This window comes from Antedon bifida, chromosome 9 (genome assembly GCF_963402885.1).
Source record: "Antedon bifida chromosome 9, ecAntBifi1.1, whole genome shotgun sequence".
NCBI lineage: Eukaryota > Metazoa > Echinodermata > Crinoidea > Comatulida > Antedonidae > Antedon > Antedon bifida.
In genome coordinates this window covers 4285537-4304672 of record NC_136234.1, presented here as the reverse complement: position 1 = coordinate 4304672, position 19136 = coordinate 4285537, and the positions used below count along the sequence as shown (strand labels likewise).

The 19136-nt window shown below is 33.7% G+C and overlaps 1 protein-coding gene across 5 annotated transcripts in view; it reads right to left on the bottom strand.

Moving 5' to 3' along the window:
* Positions 1-19136, bottom strand: part of LOC144852618 (CDK-activating kinase assembly factor MAT1-like) — a 63862-nt gene that overhangs the window by 37070 nt on the left and 7656 nt on the right. Inside the window, exon 9 of one of the 5 annotated variants that reach the window (XM_078710530.1) lies at positions 3099-3127. The exons of 2 other annotated variants lie outside the window; for them this stretch is intronic. The gene's annotated coding sequence lies outside the window, so the exon portion shown is untranslated. Of the gene's footprint in view, positions 1-3098; positions 3128-5741; positions 5818-15567; positions 15842-19136 lie in introns of those variants that run through there. 2 more of the 5 variants (XM_078710534.1, XM_078710535.1) reach the window with 2 other exon arrangements.

Genomic DNA, 19136 nt, shown 5'->3' with positions numbered 1-19136 from the left:
AAAGCGACATGAAACGCGTAGAAAGTTGATTAGAAATTAATTTTGCGCATTTTGAAATTTTAAATGCGCGTGCGCGCGTAACTTTGTGTAAAACACGCAATTTTTGTTCAACAGAAAGTTAGCGCATGATATAAATTAAACTTGTGCAAAGTTTCAATTTAAAATGTTATTTGGTTTTTGACCTATGTTAAATACGAGAAAATCGTTAAATCGCGCGTACGTCACGTTGCGCAATTGTAAACATCATGAAAAGCTTCGCTTGACGACGTTACATAAATGTCAAAATGTTAACATAGTTCACAAAATGTTATGTTTGCAAGTTTCAGAGAAAAGCGTTACACAAAAATCATACAGAAAGAAAGAAGATGACAAAAAAGATGATGATGATGATTTCGTACAATCACAAGAGGTTTTCCTGCAACTTCGTTGCGGAAAACCAAAAAAAAATAATAAAAAAAAAAATAATAATAAAGATTTTATACAATAACAATAGGTGATCATTTTATTCTAAATGATCACCTAATTATGGTTTATAAAGAAACTATCGAACTCGAATTTCTTGGAACATTTACCATCACATTATTTCGCTTCTTAATCTTAGTATGTATGTATCTAAATAGTATGCAGTAATGCAATCCGTGATACAGTTATCATTATGTGATACATATGCGATGCTGTATTACGGAATTTGCCTGATACTGTGGAAGAACTGGGTGAATGTCTGGGTTTTATGATTTACAGTATAATGCAATCCGCGATACAGGTATCATATGTGATGCATATGAGATGCTGTATTACGGAATTTGCCTGATACTGTGGAATGTCTTGGTTTTATGTCGACAAGGATTTACATTTAACTTTTTAAACTGACTAAATATAAAAATACAAACATGTAATATGATATAGGTGCATATGTAGCATAACAAAAACAACGTGTTTACCTGTGCTTAATCATACATACTTAAACCCCGTGTCGCGGATTAATAGACCTTGCACCCCCAGCAAAATTGATATTTCTAAAGTAAACACATTTGCATGAAAGCGATTTTTGCAGACGTTGGTGAAATATTATTGACATAATTGATAATAATAGTTGAAATCAGAGGGTGTGATGGAATGGCCTTGCCCTTTGTGACTGATTTTAGGTGCAATCTAGACTGGAATAAGTAAAAAGAATAACCGTATGTAGTTGTTTTCTTACGACCATAGCACGCGTTATAAACAGTATGTCTTGCTGCGCTACGTTGATTTTTAATAATCACAGACGGGTATTGAGGCTGGATATGCCGTACGCTTCAGCGAATCAAAAATCGGTAAATCAGCCAAAACTTTGGCTTACGCATCGTCGCAATTTTATATTCAATCAAAATTAATATTTTGATTAATTATACTTCCGTTTGTTTATTCTTCCAATAGCAAACGGCAAAGGTGGTGACATGTCTAAATGTGTTTTTTTTTCTAGTTTATTTGTATATTAATAGCTCGAATGACACTTCTACCAAAATATCTAAAGCTCTGTTTATACTATCAAACTAGTTTGACAAAAAAAGTGTGATGTGCCCAAATACAGTAGTGATATGCCCAAATATGGTAGTGATATAAAATCATCAAAATTTGTTGTCACATATTTTGATCCCCTTCGTTATGATCAGTATCGAATTTTCTGATTATCTGCTTTTGTCAGTTTCATACACTTACATCGCCAACTTCAACTACCGAAGAAAGCAAACAAAATAGATTTTAAAGTTTCAATTGAATAGTCAAATATAAGCCTTACATTTTATCGGTAACTTTTATTTTTAATTGTTTAAATAAATAGTTAATGAAGTTTAACTGTTTAAATAGTTAATTAAGAAAGAAGTGATTTTGAAATAAGTTGTTCTTGTCATCTCAAACCTCTTTTAAATATTTTAGTACACTTTACAGTTCTGATTGCAATAAAACTTAATTACTATACCAAACATGGGGTCATTACTTCCGATGGCGACACGCACATAATTAAAACTTTTTAATTAGACCTATAAAGAAACGGTAAACAGACGTCAAATGTAATCGGTATTATAACTGTAAAAACATTATACTGCAGATTCATAGCTAACAAGTGTTTATTTTACTGAATGCTCGGAATATAAGTTAAGAACAGTCATTAAGAGGTAATCAATCGAACTAATTAAGGGCCAAAACAAAACAATTTCGGTAAACGGAACAGAGTCTGCTGATGGAGGTCAGACGGGTGTAAAAGTGAGACACCGGGCGGGCTTCCAGGGGCTCGTGTTACGCTATTTTATTGTATTGTATTAGGACTTATGGCTAGGCCCATAGACCGCCGCCTCAGACAGGTAGCCACGCCAGGAAATTACACAAGAAACTGGTCTTCGTCAGAAATTGGTTTACGACCACGTGATGAATGCATACAAATCGAGATGACGTATTCTATTTATATATTATTATAACTATTAATACTTTTTATTGATTTTCCAGTAATTACAATAAATGTATACATAGGTCTACAGTATATTACAGGAATACTGTCGTACTGTAGTACCATGGACCTATATAGGTCCATGGTAATATAACGTACGTTATAGTGACCAAATGCACTGCATTGTAGGGATACATATTCCATATCAGAATTGTGAACATTTTGATAAGCCTACAATAGATTGATTGATTACTTTATTTCACAATAAATTCCATATATAAAATAACAATACAAAACGGAAAATCACACTAAGATTAGGACAATTATTTTGAGACTGGTTTTTAAGGTCCTAAAGCTCTGTCTACACTATCAAACTAGTTTGACAAAAAAAGTGTGATGTGCCTAATTATGGTAGTGGTATGACATCATCATGTCCATATAATGGGCACATCATATTTTTTGTCACATAAAGTTTGATAGTGTAGAGAGAGCTTTAATTTAATTGGCCTAAGTAAATCAAGTCACACATTTTGTGTTAAAGTGCAAGCTAAACTAAAGCCTAGTTTTTTTTATATGTAAAAGTGGTATGCTAAGTATTAGGGTCAGTGGTTTTAGGGACTTTAAGTGACCTGGATTTAGCAGATGAGAGTGACGATGAGTGATCATGATAAGTTTACACGGTACTAAGTTGCGCCACCCACAAACCTATAATGGCAAAGAAAAATATAAACAATTTTGATAACATGTTTTTGTTGTGGTGCGCAAAGTGCTGACCGACGAAAACGCAACCTTGGTAGAATAGAGAGCAATAAAACCACATTACACAGAAAGTTGACCGACAAATCACTTCTTGGAGTCTAGTCGCCGCTAACGTAGCCAGTCGTGCGCGCATAGTCCATAAAAAATCCTTTTACTTCTCATTACTTCATTACTAAAACTAACTGTTTACACAACGACTAAAAACAAAGCTGTGTTATTGATGACTGGCCAATGGCTTAACCCATCAAGCCAATTAAAATAAATAGTTGACGAAACAGATCTGAACGCACTGATTATATTTCAGTACCGAATTCAACGATTATATTCGCTCGCCTAGCCCCGACTATAGCCCTGAGGCACGGCGTAGAGTGAAGTCTTTCAACGCCCAGCAGCACCATTCTGGCGGTATGCGACGAGACAACGATAAAACTCGAGAAATTTTACAACAAATGGTAACTTTCCGTGTGGTATTATAAGGTGATATATCACCCTTGTTGATAAAGTTAAAAATTAGTTTCGACAATCAGCCACGCCGATATTGTTTGTTCGTCCATGATTATTATTTATTTAGCAACATTTTTATACAGGATTACACAATCAGGTAAAAGAAAACCTGTTTTGCATTGTGGTCCTGTCTTGAGTACAAACAATTCAGGGAAAAAAAGTTTAGTTTTATGAAAAAAAATTGAGATCTGTATCTAGCTTTGAATGAATTATAGCCTCATCATCATTTCATAATCATCTGCGTCATAATCATTTATAATCTTAATCGAGGGTATAACTATGTATAAAATCTTAACGCAGTAGGCCCTACACATGAATATTCATTTTTTCTCCTTCGTAGGGGCAACCCATTTACATTTCATATTGTACAATCTTTCAATTTTACATGTAAAATCAAAATTGAAGTGTGTAATATATCAGATCTGTAAAATATAATTTACAATTTTCTCTCTATACCGGTAGGCCTATATATGATAAAAAGAACTTTAGATGATTGTTTGAATATTTTCAGTACATTTCTGTAAAATATTTAAAAGTTCATATTTATATACACATACAATAGGCCTATACAGACACTTATATAAATTGAGGGGTACAGAACAAATACTAAGCCGTACGTATGTATATATTATATAGGCCTATACGTATACACACGCGCACACACGCATATATATAATGTTACAGAAAAAATATATAGAAGAGTTAAAGAATATTAAAAGTATGCGTTCTGAGTTCTATAAACCGTTTCGGATGAAACGAATTCTAACCTCAGGCCCACTGGTTTGTGATACATTGCATGCAGGAGCAGAGGGGAAAAATTGGGTCATCTTTTAGGCCTATAACATTTTTATCCAGGCAGCGGCACGTGAGTTTGGTTAAGGTATTGTAGAAAGAAGGTCATAATGTCGAAGTAGGACCTCTTCGAAACATTTTAAATTTGAAGATAAAAGACACCGAAGTGACTGTTTACCGACATTTCTGTGTTGCAGTGTACCTGTACATCACGTTTGTTCGAATATCAAATCCCGCAGGACTTGTGGTCTAAAAATATCAAAAGGAGAACTTAAAGGGCAGCTCCGGGTTTAAATTATAATTGGGGTAACTGATAATATTAATAATTTTTTTCCAGCATGCAGAACCACCATCGTAAAATAAAGCTACTTTTATTTATAGAATGTTACAAAAATGTCACTTTATTTTCAATTACTAAAGCTCTGTCTACACAAACTAGTTTGACAAAAGTGTGATGTGTCCAAATATGGTAGTGATATGCTTAAATATGGTAGTGATATGACATCATCATGTCCATATTTGGGCACATCACATTTTTTGTCACATAAAGTTTGATAGTGTAGACAGAGCTTCAGGCCTATCATACAAGTACAATCGTTAACTGGGTAACAATTTGCTTTTAAAAAATAGTATAATTCTATGTAAAATTGATTTTTCTTTCGTTAATTTACTGTACCATTGTACTGAAATTTACAAAATCGTGTCTTTTACCTTACAATAAAACAAATCGGGTTATTAATAATTGTTGGAAAGATTTACATTTTATTTTGTAGATAGGCCCCTATTTGTAATTATTTAAATCCCGAGCTATTCTTGAACGATGTGTACATTATAATTCTCCATGGTGTGAACCATTGATTGGCATGCTTCATCGATTAATCAAAAAATAAAGAAAAAAATAATTCAAGTTTGTGTAAATTATTGTATATTTAATAAACGTCATTATCTTTGACTATTATTACCACGAGCATCTGTAATCATGCGGAGTAATATAATACAGCGAACATTGGTGGTGATGTATGCAAACTATATCTGTCAATCACACTGACTGACAGGTCATGTTATCTTTTGGATAAACTTATCACAAATATTAGGTAATATATTTTCTGTAATTCATAAACATACGGTACTGTAAATAGATATGCAGTGAATGTTGTTGATTCAACCATAGATTCAACCATGGCGATTGGTTTATTGTGAAAAATAAGGGACTGCGATTTTCAACATTTAATATGTATATTAAGATATCGGTACTCCATGGCGGGCTACATGAGTCAACAAGGACGACTTATGAGAATGACAAATAGATACGGGTGTAAAAAGATAACAGGTAGGCAACCCTATAGAAAAAAAAAAAACAAATGAATGATTATTTTTATTTCAATTGTCTTAACAAATTTCATCTACCATTTCTATTTTGCTTCTCTTTTCAAGGCCTATACATTTTAAAATTGATTTTTTTTTTCTCTGAAAAAATACCTAGGATTATGCCAACATTGTTTAGGTCTATCTAGACTCAAATAATTGTACTGTTTCAGCGTAAAACTATTCTACAGTACATGAGTTAAAACTATTTTTAACAACAGTTGTTTAGCTGTTTTACAACGTTGATAGTAAATCATTTCTAATTGTTCATGGACTCAGGCCGGGATTATCTGGCCTACCACTTTTATAGGCTATACCACAACCACTTCCACAACCCCTGTCGCCTGATAACATATATTTTGTCTTTGGCCTATAGGTATGAGTGGTGAATAACTGAACTATAGTTTTAATTCGACGCTAGAACCGTTACAAACGGAATATTTGCATATGAAACGCGTTTGGTCAGATATAATAGGCATATGCTTTAAAAAAAAAAAGTTAATATTTTATTTTATTATACAAGGTTTATTTATTAAAATTATAGTGGCAGCAAAAGCTGAATTGTTAGAATATTTACATTTATAAGATATATAAAATGAATAAAATATCAAAAGTTATAACAAACAAACATCAAAAACATAATTATACATTGAGAATTTTGAAAAAAAACATAAAGCGGGATTTCATTAGAACGTACACATCCAACAGCGAGTAACTCGCCAATTACAGGATGGATAAACTTTTATAGGCTTATGTAGCATGCTTTTTGAGGAGTGGAGTTGACACAGGATTGAACCCTGGCCCTCGGTATTGAAAGCTATCACGTTAACCACCAAGCTACAGATCCACTACAATTATCATCGATATTGTCAAACATAGATTAAGACATAAATCATGGTATGCTATAACCGGTACAAACGGAATAATTGCATATGAAACGCATTTGGTCAGATATAATGCTTACTTTTTAAAAATATATAATTTCATACGCATTCGACAGCGAGTAACTCGCCAATGACATCAGGATGGATACAGTTTTATAATGTATCATGCTTTTTGTGGAGTGGCACTTGTCAGGATTGAACCGCCTTAGGATTGAAAGGAACAGTACGTTAACCACCAAGCTAAGCTCCACTAGTATAACTATCGTCGATATTGCCAAATATAGATTAAGACATAAATCATGGCATGATGGACTTTGCTGCCCTCCCTGGTTCTAAGCACCCCTACACCACCGAACGACCTGTTGACAGTTACAGATGATACACATCGTGGTGCTCAAAAGTATGCACAGGGTCAAGAGTGGATATTAGCAAGATTTTGTTGATAAAATAAACAATATAAATAACACATATTTAAGACATGAGTTTACATTGCAGAGATACCTTACAGATGCGTTCTTATACAACATGTTTGTCTCTTATAATTTGTAAGGCGTCTGTGACTTGTTTTATACTGTTAATTACGTTTTTGATTTGTTAGGCTACGTTTCTGTTGGAATGTATGTATCTACAGTACTTTCCTATTTATTTTGTTGCAGTTCTTTTCTTCTACCTTGTTGATATGCTATATGCCTGAAATTTATCTATTCAAGGATGTTTTAAACAATTTGATTTTAATTATTATTATTTTTAATTCACAATCAACAGCGGGGGCCCCGCAATTTACATACTGGAAACCCACTGGAATACATAAAACACGAGACAAAACAACATCGAAAAAGTCCACAAAAAACAATTACAAATATTTCTTTAATTTAATTTAAATAAAGATAGCCTAAACAAAAGAAAATATCAATAGTTGAGTCGAATGTATGATTTAATTAATCTACGATCCTACTATATGTATAATAAAGATTCTATGTTCGAGTCTTGGTACGGTTCGGGCAATTTCAACACTTACACACGCGCACATTTTCTCTGTATCGTTTTAAAAATATCAGATAATTTTTGCATGTGCAGACTTATGAAAGAAATCATAAAATTAAAGGAAACTTGACTACGTGGTGATAATCCACAGAAGCGCATTGAAGGAGAGTGATATTAACACTATTTGACAGGGACAGATTATAAACATTGGAATTTAGCGGTTTATTTCATATTACCTGTTGGAATTTGATTGTTTGTCCGTATTATTGGAAAAGCCGTCAAAGCCTGACAATAATGCACAAGGGTATTGTAAAACGCAGCCTGCGTGGCGGCGCCAGGCTAGATTTGCTGCTGCGAGGGGAAACCCGGTGAATTTCAGCCTACTAGCTCACATCACTGCAGGCTGACTGATAGGGAACCCCGGTGACTTGCAGCCCTGGTGATTTTAAGCCTGGCCTCCTCACAATACTCCCGAATAGCACACGCGTTCACCGTTTTCCTTGCGGTCAAACGTAGTGTCGGTATGTTGATAGGAACAGACATCTTGGCGTTGTAATGTTAGTAATATTAAATTGATATAGACATAGATGTTTAGATTGTTTTAATAATATGAAATAATAGATGAATATAATTTTTATATTTATTGTTTTACGGGTTTTTTAATCGATCATTAAGGCGGTCATCGGACAACGCGGCTAGTGTTGCGAACTTAATATATTTAAGATTTGAAAATTGAATTAACATTATATTAAAATTTAACTTACAAACGACACTACACTATCAAACTTTATGTGATGTGCCCATAAATGGACATGATGATGTCATATCGCTACCATATGTGGGCATACCACTAACGTATTTGGGCACATCACACTTTTTTTGTCAAACTAGTTTTTAGACAGAGCTTAACACGAGTCGCGTGGTGAACAGACGACGACAAGAAAACCACGGTTTTCAAAATAATATAGTTCTCGTATTGAATACTGTATTATAAATTTTTAATATTTTTAAACTAAGAGAAGATCTAAATGTATAACAAAATAAACATAATAATAACTAATATACAAAATGTCGTAATAATGTACGTATATCTCCTACTAACACATAACATATTTAACGATATAAAAGTGTCACCCATACAATCAAACGAGATCCTATGTGACGATTACTAAACTCGAACAGGCCAGATCTAGCCAGTATACAATTATAATTTAATATAATAAAATTAACAAACAATCTTCCCTTGTAATAAATGTACTCATCTTATCGGCAAAGAACCAACATTTCGTCACGAGTCAATGGATCACTTAGTTTTAATTATGTCGACAGATAACTTGCTTTGAAAAATAACAATGACACGATGTTTCTTTCCGTGTTATAAACTTCCCTTAATATTATGCGGAGGTGGACGAACAATTGTGGGGTAAACATGAAACAAATAAAAACTTAAAGGTTAGTAATAGTAGGGTGAAGAAGCAGTGAAAATGTGACGCATAATTATGGCCGAGATTTCTGTACAAGTACCGTTACATCTCTCCGTACTAGGCCAATATGGGTATTTTATATTATACACCGAAGCCTAGTCAGACCTATGGGTAACTTTGTTATAACAAGGCCTGTAATCGCACTAAATATTGGTACAAACATTGATTTGATTTTTCATGCAAACAGTAAAAATATTTAGAGAAAGTTTGCACTTGAATGAGGGCGCATGGCATGGAAGCGCAAAACATTGTTTATACTGCGCACCAAACCTACAATATTGGTTCACACGAATCTTGTACTGTACTTTATTTATTTTAGCATTAAAGATGTATTGTCCCCCAAAAAAATTAAGTTTAATAAAATCGGTTTTTGAATAGGCCATTTTGTTTTTAAGTTAATCACTCCTATAGAAAAAAAAGGGGGGGGGGGGGGAATTTAATTTTTAATATTTTTTTTAGGGGGACAATACCTCTTTAACTCTTAAAAAACATTAAAAGGTAGATGCACATAAGGGTGAATTGTACAAAAATGATGAAAATGTTACGGTTTTGTTTTACTTCAAGTTGTCGCAGCGATTGATTTTCTAATATAGTCGTCGGGTTGTACTGTTTTATCTAACCTTTGAATTAGTCAATGAAGAAACAACTTCACAACAATACATTAACGTTATTGTTTGATCAAAAAAATATGTTCGTAATACTCTATTTATGTTGTCATGGTTTGCTAACAAACTATAAACAGTTTGATTAAATGTTATAGTTGTGGAACCGCCCGGGAAAGTGGATGCTTCCTAAATGGGGTCGAGTCAAATTTAGCGACAATTACGTTCTAATTAAGGGTACTCAATTGTTAATTATAATAACTGTACTACCAGGTAGCACTATGCGAACGACCTCTAGTCGAATGCCATCTATAGAGAACCAAATAGACATTTGTCGTCGCTTAAAACTCACGGCTACTGGTGGTCTAGGCCTAACTATCCGTCTGTCAGCACGGATTTGTTGTGGGCAGAAGTACACTTTCAATTGGCGTAAAAAAAATCAATTACACACTACCCCTTTGTTTTAAGGTTCTACATGCCTATTTTTACAACACTAAATATTTCTTTCGTTTTGTGACCTTTTCTACTGACCCGTTTGCTCACATGGTTTTACACCCATGAGTTCTGTAAGATCGACCACACCCTTGTTGGTATTTTTCACGTACCTGAATTATTGTTTAGTACTTCGGTTGGAGAAATAAAAAAAATTAATCAATATTAAGATTATTCTTATAAATATCGGAAAGCTGTGCCGTCGACGAAAAAACATAAAAACGGCCAAATAATAAAAATCAAGTCATGATTTAAATTTGGCGGCTCTATGGACGCAACGCAAGGAAAACGCATAACCAACGATGGGGTCATCCAAACTTGCCTTGGGGGTCCTTGGGGGATCACCCTTTAAAACTAGGTAGGCCCTATCACACTCAGTGCCACAATTAATTTTAGATTTCGAAAGGTGAGCCGCAACAATATAGGTCTTAGTTTATGTTATGATCTCCCTTGTTGATCTAAAACAATTGAAAATACAGAATTCAGCAATAAAGCCGATCGCACATTCCACTACCAGATACCCTATTCTAACACAGATGGTTAGTGTTGCCTAATTTTAGTTTGCAGCTTCTATTTCATATGTTTGTTTATTTTCTATTTTCTTATGTTGACATGTTTATGTATTAACCTGCAAAGATATTCCCCTTCGCGCGGCACGATCGTGCGATCGTGTTCAAAAGCAGGCGATAAACCAATATTTTAGCTTTCGGGCTAGCGGTGTGACGTTCGACCCTATGACCTAACGGGCATTGGCCGAGAAATTGTTGCAAAAACTTAAGAAGTCGTTGATGGTTCCGCAAGTGAAGCGTTTAATTGAATATGACGCAGGGTTTCTTTTTAAGTGCAGTATTATCACGTGTAGTTTTGAAATAAACAGGAGTGAATCGGATAAAAAGACTTGTTTCATATCCTTCCGCTGTCAAACATAATTGTAGACTTGAATAAATATGCTGATTGATGCAACACGACAGGGGTCAATAAAATGGGGTAAAAACAACAGTCAACAACCGTCATCTTTTTTTATTCGTTCCGATGAATAAAAGAATAATCATTTCGAAAATGTCTTCCTATCCGTGTATTCTATTTGTATTATTTTACAAGATACAGAGATAAAGTTGAACCCCTAATGGGTGACGTTCGGGACTCAACAATCTCTCCCTAAATGCGTCTATACTACCCCGAATAGTGGTTTGTCGTAGTGCTTGTTAATAATACAACAAAAACTATTGCCTATCCGGCGCCCCATACGATCCCGAAAGAAATGTTTAGGCCTTTCTTAAAAACATTTATTGACATAAGTCGGTTTAATTTCATTCTTAAGTGCATAGTTTAAAAACATTCCGAATCGACCTGGTGGTGTTGACTACAATAAGCTGAATGGCAGTCAGTTTGTAAGATACATACCTAAACCTTGTTAATTTGATTGCTTCGTTAATTAAGTACATCTTTTTTAGGGTTAAAACATCGATCGAACCCGGCAAACGAATGCTAGCGATAAGGACATAACATTGTCTGGATCAATTGAATTGATTTGTCACAACAATTTAAATAATACGAATGCTTTATTATCGACATCGGGACGATGATGAGGGATAGTATTAATGATTGTTCTGTGTCTTTCTGACAGTTTAAGGAAAAAAGTCAATTTATTGATTCGTTCAATGAAAAGAGTACATTCCTAATGAACCCTAAAATACAAAAACAAACAGAAGAATTCCTGTGTTCTCAAAAGTGGGCATCCCAGTACAAATAGGCATATAAACTGTAATTTTTAATAAATCTCGGGTGACAGCAATTGAAATTACAATACATTATTGTTGGATATAAGGCTCTGTCTACATTATCAAAATAGTTTGACAAAAAGTGTGCCCAAATATGGTAGTGATATGCTTAAATATGGTAGTGATATGACATCATCGTCTCCATGGGCACATCACATAAAGTTTGATAGTGTATAGACAAGGCTTAAAAAGAGTGGTTTGGAATAGGTGGATCGACGCAATGAACAGATTAGGATCAGAATATTTTATTTCTTTATTTCTTCTTTCACATCTTTAACGACTTAAAGTTCCTAAAAAACCCTGTAAACGACAACGGATCTAGAAAAATGAAAGCAATTGCACAGAAAAAAAAACCGAATGGAGAAAGGTGTATCTCCAAGGTAGCCCAGGCGGAGAAATACATGGAACTCTTGTCGATGAGGATAAGTAATTACGCAAGTTATACTGGGGAAACAGAGGTCCCATTATACAGACAAACAGTTACAAAGTTAAATTTAAGCAATCTTTAGGCCCAGGCCATCCGAAGCCTCTATTTAATTCAAAATCCACGATTCATATTTGAAGAATGATGGAAAAGAATACCAAACATTATAAAAACAAATTTAGTTTAATTTACGTCGTGGATCTTAATCAAATTACTAGCAAATCACTTTTGTTTGAATTCCTTTTTTTTCTCACAATTAATTTTCTTTGTGTTTACGTTTTTCAAAGAAAATATACACACGATTCGCTATCTCTAAAACACACGTTTGGTCCTTGGGAGTTTAGTGAGAACACACCTGTCTAAGATGCGTCTAACTCATTGTCTTATCATTACAGGTGAACTAAACACAGGTAATGACTGTAATACCACCCAAAGAATCGCCGAAAACACCTAAGGCACGGTGGTTACCATTGTGAAAGTGGACGTTTACTCGTAGAACCAGCAGGGCCTACGTTAAGCACTGTCCCGCACATGTTTCTAGGGGTGGTATATGGCCTCGCGAAGCAGGGCCTTCGGCGGGCGGCCTAGCTCTCTACCGTACCTAATCTACGTTTAGAAATTTGTTTAGCGGTATAAAAATGTTTTGATGATTGATACTAATTGATAACCAGATAAATTGTGTTTAGTTGTCCTGTTGTATATTTTATAACTTTACACTAATGAATCACACGTTGAAGATAATAAATATGATGCGATAACATCATTCTGCAATAGGCCTAACTTGTGTTATTAGCACAGACTGGGACCAGCCAACAAGGCGAAATAATTTAATATGGTAATACTTTTTGTACAGAGTAGGCCTATAATATCTAAAATAAGACTGATAAACTAATCTAATTTATATTTCTTATCTGCATAGTATAACGAATCATATAAATATGATGCAATGACATGACATTCTCTAATAATTTGTGTTAGCACAGACTGAGACGTATGCAGTCAACAAGACGAAACAATCTAATGTAACCCGTTTTGTACAGAGTATTTAAAACAGGACTGATAAAATAAACTAATTTATATTTCTTATCTTCATAATGTATAACGAAAATAAAAGCCATATTTATGATTTATTTAAGTGCATTTAGAATTTCATATTCCCCAGGCCCAACATACGTCCTACTCCCGTTACAATATTTGTACGGTACTTTAGGCCCTAAATCTCTTATGCTTTTGATTAAACTCTCTGGGCCTCGGATCTATTAAAAATGGAAAAAAAGTACTCTTCACTGGTTACAGTGTTCTAAATCTACATCAAAATAAAAATCAAAAACTCCTAATAAGTTTATAATGATGAGATAATGTGAGATAATCTGTCACCTTGTTTGAAATCTAGTTTCTTTTAGCACCTTACAAAAATCGATCCGATGAGGACCAGTGGGGCTAGCTTTGTTTAAAAAAATGTTTTTTTGTTTAAAACTCGAGGTAGACAACAACACCTCTTGGGTTGAATAAAGTCACTGAAGTGGTCCTAGTGTGCAAGTAAGATCGTGTTCTTATTGAGATAAGGACCCACTTTGAATACCAGTGGTCGCTTTCATACAGGGGATAAGTCCATCCGTATGGGGTCCCTTTGTTTTAGTCGAATTCAATCGCTTTATTGCAAAATAAAGACGTCTCAACACAATACTGAAATCCGGGATAATCTATCTGATTAGTAGGTACTTCTGTTTCTTTTGAGTTTTTATTTGTACAAAAACACAAGAAACAAGAGAAGAAAGTTAATGTAAACAGCTTATGCTTTCTAAGTAGCGGTCATTATATTATTAGTTCGTCGTCTCAGTGCGCTTAGCAGGGCTTCGTGCCTCGCCCTAGGCCTGGGTCAGTAATTCGAAAGTTGTTCGTGAAATTATGGATATTGTATCAGATTTCTGAGTGGATTTTCATAATTGACATGTTGGCCTACATTAATACTAATAGAATAACTATCAATTTCTAACAATAAAATATTATTCAACTAGTAATCTAAATAAAGCAAATGTTTGTTACTGTATTGAATTATTAGAAAATTAAAACAACGTTCAATATAACATTCTATACATTCAATGCAAACTCTATTGCACCATGGTGTTATTTCTTCATGGTTGCACGGACTTCCTTAACACAAATTTTAGTTTTTATTTTATTTGGTAAAAAATACATAAAATGGCAGTCAACGAATAAAACGAACTGGATTGCAAAAATAAAAAATTGCTCAAGTCACAAATAAACATATCGAATTATGGTTTTCATGCCTTTTACAGAATTAATGATAAAAACATTATTTTGTACAAAAATGGTAAATCATTACAAGAAACAATAAAATAAAATTGGGACGAGCTCACAAAACACAAAAATAAATGTGTTTTTGTGCCACAACAAAAATGATATTCTAATACTAATAATAATTACATAAAACATACATGAAAGGGCGCGTATATGATGTTAATAATGAAAACTGTATTTTGAATCATTGAAAGTATATTATTTGTACTTTTTAAAATTTATTTTTTTAACTTTAGGCCTATGGTAGGCCTATTTTAACTTGTTTTCTAAAGTTGTTTGAATTCTTATAATCGTTTTATACATGTATGTACATGTACTGCACCTATTAGCAATCATTGATTGGATATGAAGCATTATAAATGCTGTTATTATTATTATTATTCGATAGGATTTGTTATATAAAAATATTTTGTACTTTTTAACGATAAAATTGATTTATGTATATTTATGTAACCAACTATGTTTTTACTATAATAGGTCTATATATTTTATTCATCAAAAGAAACACTGCGTGCCTACCAATGATTATTTATCAACAAATAAAAGTATCAAGTCCCCATTTCTTTTATTCTAGTTCATAATTAAACTTTAATCAACGTGTAATTAAACAAACTTTATCCTCATGATTATTCTACAAAATCTAATTAACACACGTTTTTGTACTTCTTCTTTACTTTATTTACTTTAATTATTCTCCAGCGACATCTAATTATACAACTTTCTTAGGACCCTCCTCGTAATCATTCGTCATCAACATGTAATTATCCTTGTTTTTCAAGTATCTATTGATTCCACAGCATCTAATTAGACAAGTTTTTTTAGTGTCCGCTTGATAATTATTCGTCATCAACAACTAATTAGGGTCGTTATTGAAGTGGGTTATTGATTGTTATGTGGGTCTTATAGGGGTGATTTCGAGCATTAAGCGAGACGTAGCAAGCTAATAACATACAACATTGTTACGATTGAGATCCAATTGAATTTGAAACGTTAACAATACCAGCGAAGACCAGGCACCCCATACGGCTGCAGAACAAATACAGATTCATCGTGTATTATCAACGGATTACGGAATTTAATTCGAGTTGTATAGTGACAAGCACAAAACATGCATCAACAACTTCATTGATAAGTGAACATGACAAGACTCTTTTTACAAAAAAAACAATAAAGGGATCAGTCTGTTACAGAGTGTCACAAAATCGATAATATCCGCCAAGGTATTGGACTAAGCATACGATGTATTTTTGTGTAATTGATGCAATTGGTTTATAACACAGCGGGCGGTGTCTTAATTAACCTACGTTCACACTACGCCTGGATTTGGTCCGGTGGCCAGCGAAAACTCTGGGCTGAGTTAAGCTTTGTCTACACTATCAAACTAGTTTGACAAAAAAAAGTGTGATGTGCCTAAATATGGTAGTGATATGCCCAGATATGATACTGATATGACATCATGTCCATATATGGGCACATCACATTTTTTTGTCACATAAAGTTTGATAGTGTAGACAAGGCTTTACGTTTTCCGATTTTTTTTCCAACCAATGTAATCTTTGAATTTTATACCAAATTAATTTCAAAACGGTCACACACATAGGTTGTGAATGGAATCCGGAATAAATAATGTTTTAATTTAGTGTGAACGTGGTTCTATCCTTATAAACACTACACGCATTTTTCACGTTAATTTTATTTGGCCACAGAATGGGGTCAATATGCACGTAGATTTAAACAGGAGTCGGTAATCAAAATGCAATTTCTATACTGCATTATTAATCTTTACATATTTTATCTTTCTAGGCCTACTACTGCATAGCAATCAGCATTACGCCTTCATATAAATCAAACGCTAGACCAGGGAGATGTAAAATAAATCTCCCTGGCTAGACCAAGACGAACGGATTGCGTAAGCGCACCGAAACAATAACGTTTTAAAAATCTACCCAAACCACGATAAAGTCGTACAGTACTAATAAAAATAAAGGATCCGTAAAATCCAGGTTATGTCCTATTTGTACTATTACTATACATACTCTCACATACTTTGAATGCAAAATTACGAGTAACCAGCAGAACACAATGTGTGTCCCTTAAGCTCAACTCAAAAGTAAAATATAAATACTATAAGCAGGGCCTACGGTAAACAAAAAACCCCTTAGGATCAATAGCATAAAAGATATAGAAACGATTCGGAGAATAGCAGAAAACAGACAGGACTGGAGAAAAGCAATCCGAGATATAAGAAAAGCAGCCGAGGCGGAAAAGTCATCAGACTACCTGGCGGACCGGCAATAAAATAAATAATAATATAAATTTCTATCGACCTGAAATTGTTGTGTTTATATAAACTTTTATTAACGGAATGTTTTATAATATAAATGTGATATACTAAAATGACCACACACATGAGTTTTATACAACAAATTCCTTGATACAAAAGAAGAGTTATACATTGTTTAGACCTTTGTGAATTCATTGAAACTGGACCGAAACTTATTCCAACATATCAGTTCAACCACCGGCCGTATTCGACCCAAATAATTTCCATACCAATTAAACGTCAACAGAAATAAAAGTCACATTGGGCAATTAACAGGCTGTAAGTTTGATGGATAAAATCCAGATACAATTGTTAAGGTACACGTTTACGAGTTTACTTCCAAAAATAACCACGTGTTGTCTGAAATGATCTTTCAGAATTTGGTACAGAAAGTGTTACCTCGTTTTGGGCTCAGCGGTCACAAAATTCACCTCTTTGTTTGTTTCCTAAGTTTAAGCTAAAGTACACACGGTAGTTTAGTTGTCGTTTGTGGTTCCTAAGGGAGCGCTAATGGATTCTTAATTCCTTCTAAAAACTAGAGCGGATTATTTGACCCCCATAGAAAGTGCTTGAAAACGCTTACGTGTTATATCATTTTTTTTATTCAAATACTTTATTAAATATTAAACTGTAAAATATACAAATTATGTAATTTTATATTTACTTATTTTAAAGAGAAATTAGGGTTAAATGGTATTAAGCGTTTGTCATGCAATTGGTTAAAAACGCACTACAAAGACCCTTTCATCATACATCACTATGGTACATGGTTATCTTGAAGTCTGATTAAATAGCAAATTCCTTTTCACTCGCGTGGACGATGGAACAACAAAAAATTAACTTCTTTTTTATAAACTTTATTTACATTTACAAAATAAATTAACAACTCGCGGAATAAAAGTGGCGACCAGTAGATGCAAATTGCATACTTAGTAAATTGTTAATTTCATTCAAATATTGGCTTTTCTATGCATATTCCTTTCAAACGTCAATGGCACACTATCCCTGTTACAACTTACAAAGCTTTTTTCTCGCTTAAATATCATAAATAGAGCGGGTAGAGGCCTATTGTTGGCCATGGAGGTATAAAATAGTATACCTCCATGGTATGCCTATAACAAAAATATCAGGGATAAAACAATTACAAAGTACAAATATTATTTCAATCTTTACGTTGTTTGTCAATATATATTTCATTAGTTTTATCAAATCTGTAGTCATAGAAGTTACGTAAAAGTAGTGACGTTATCCAATTATAGAGGGGGCTGTTACATTTTCTTAACGCGTGTAGAAAAAGAAAATAGTGTAGGCTGGTATGTCGTTTATATGAATGTCGTGTATATTTTTTGTTAAAAGCAAACTTTGACTTTATTTCATATCTTGATAATATAAGGAATGAAAAAAAATATGTTGCCATTTTTTCAAAAGACATTTAAAGGACCAAATTCAAGATGGCCGCCAACATTCAAATAACCCTATTAAAAATCAGAATATCACCAATAATACAAAATATGAATATGGTCCGTTTTGATGGTATTACTGTACCCATTATACAATCTTAACTATGTAAAGCGATAATCTGTCGGCCATCTTGGATTTCAAAATGGCCGCCACTAAAAATTTAATTCTTTAAATAATTTTTTTTAAATATGTGTGAATAAATTGTTGTTTGTACACAATGTTCTAAAATTGTCACTTCTCACAGGATTGTCTAAATATAAGGCTGTCTAAAGTTGTCAATGTTCTCTATATAACAGATATATAATACCCCACTATGACTCTTAAATTAAATAATCGTTCAAAGTTGGAGTTGCAAAAGTATGGAACAACTTACCAATTTATATCAAATATTCAACAACAATTACGTCTAACTAGAGGGTGAGCTCGCTTCGCTCGCTCCCCTCTAGGAAGTGTAAACGATGGTTCTCGGAATGATAATGACTCGGGTAAAAAGGTTTTAGAAGGACGTCCTCCTTGTACGTTTTCTGTCGGTTACCA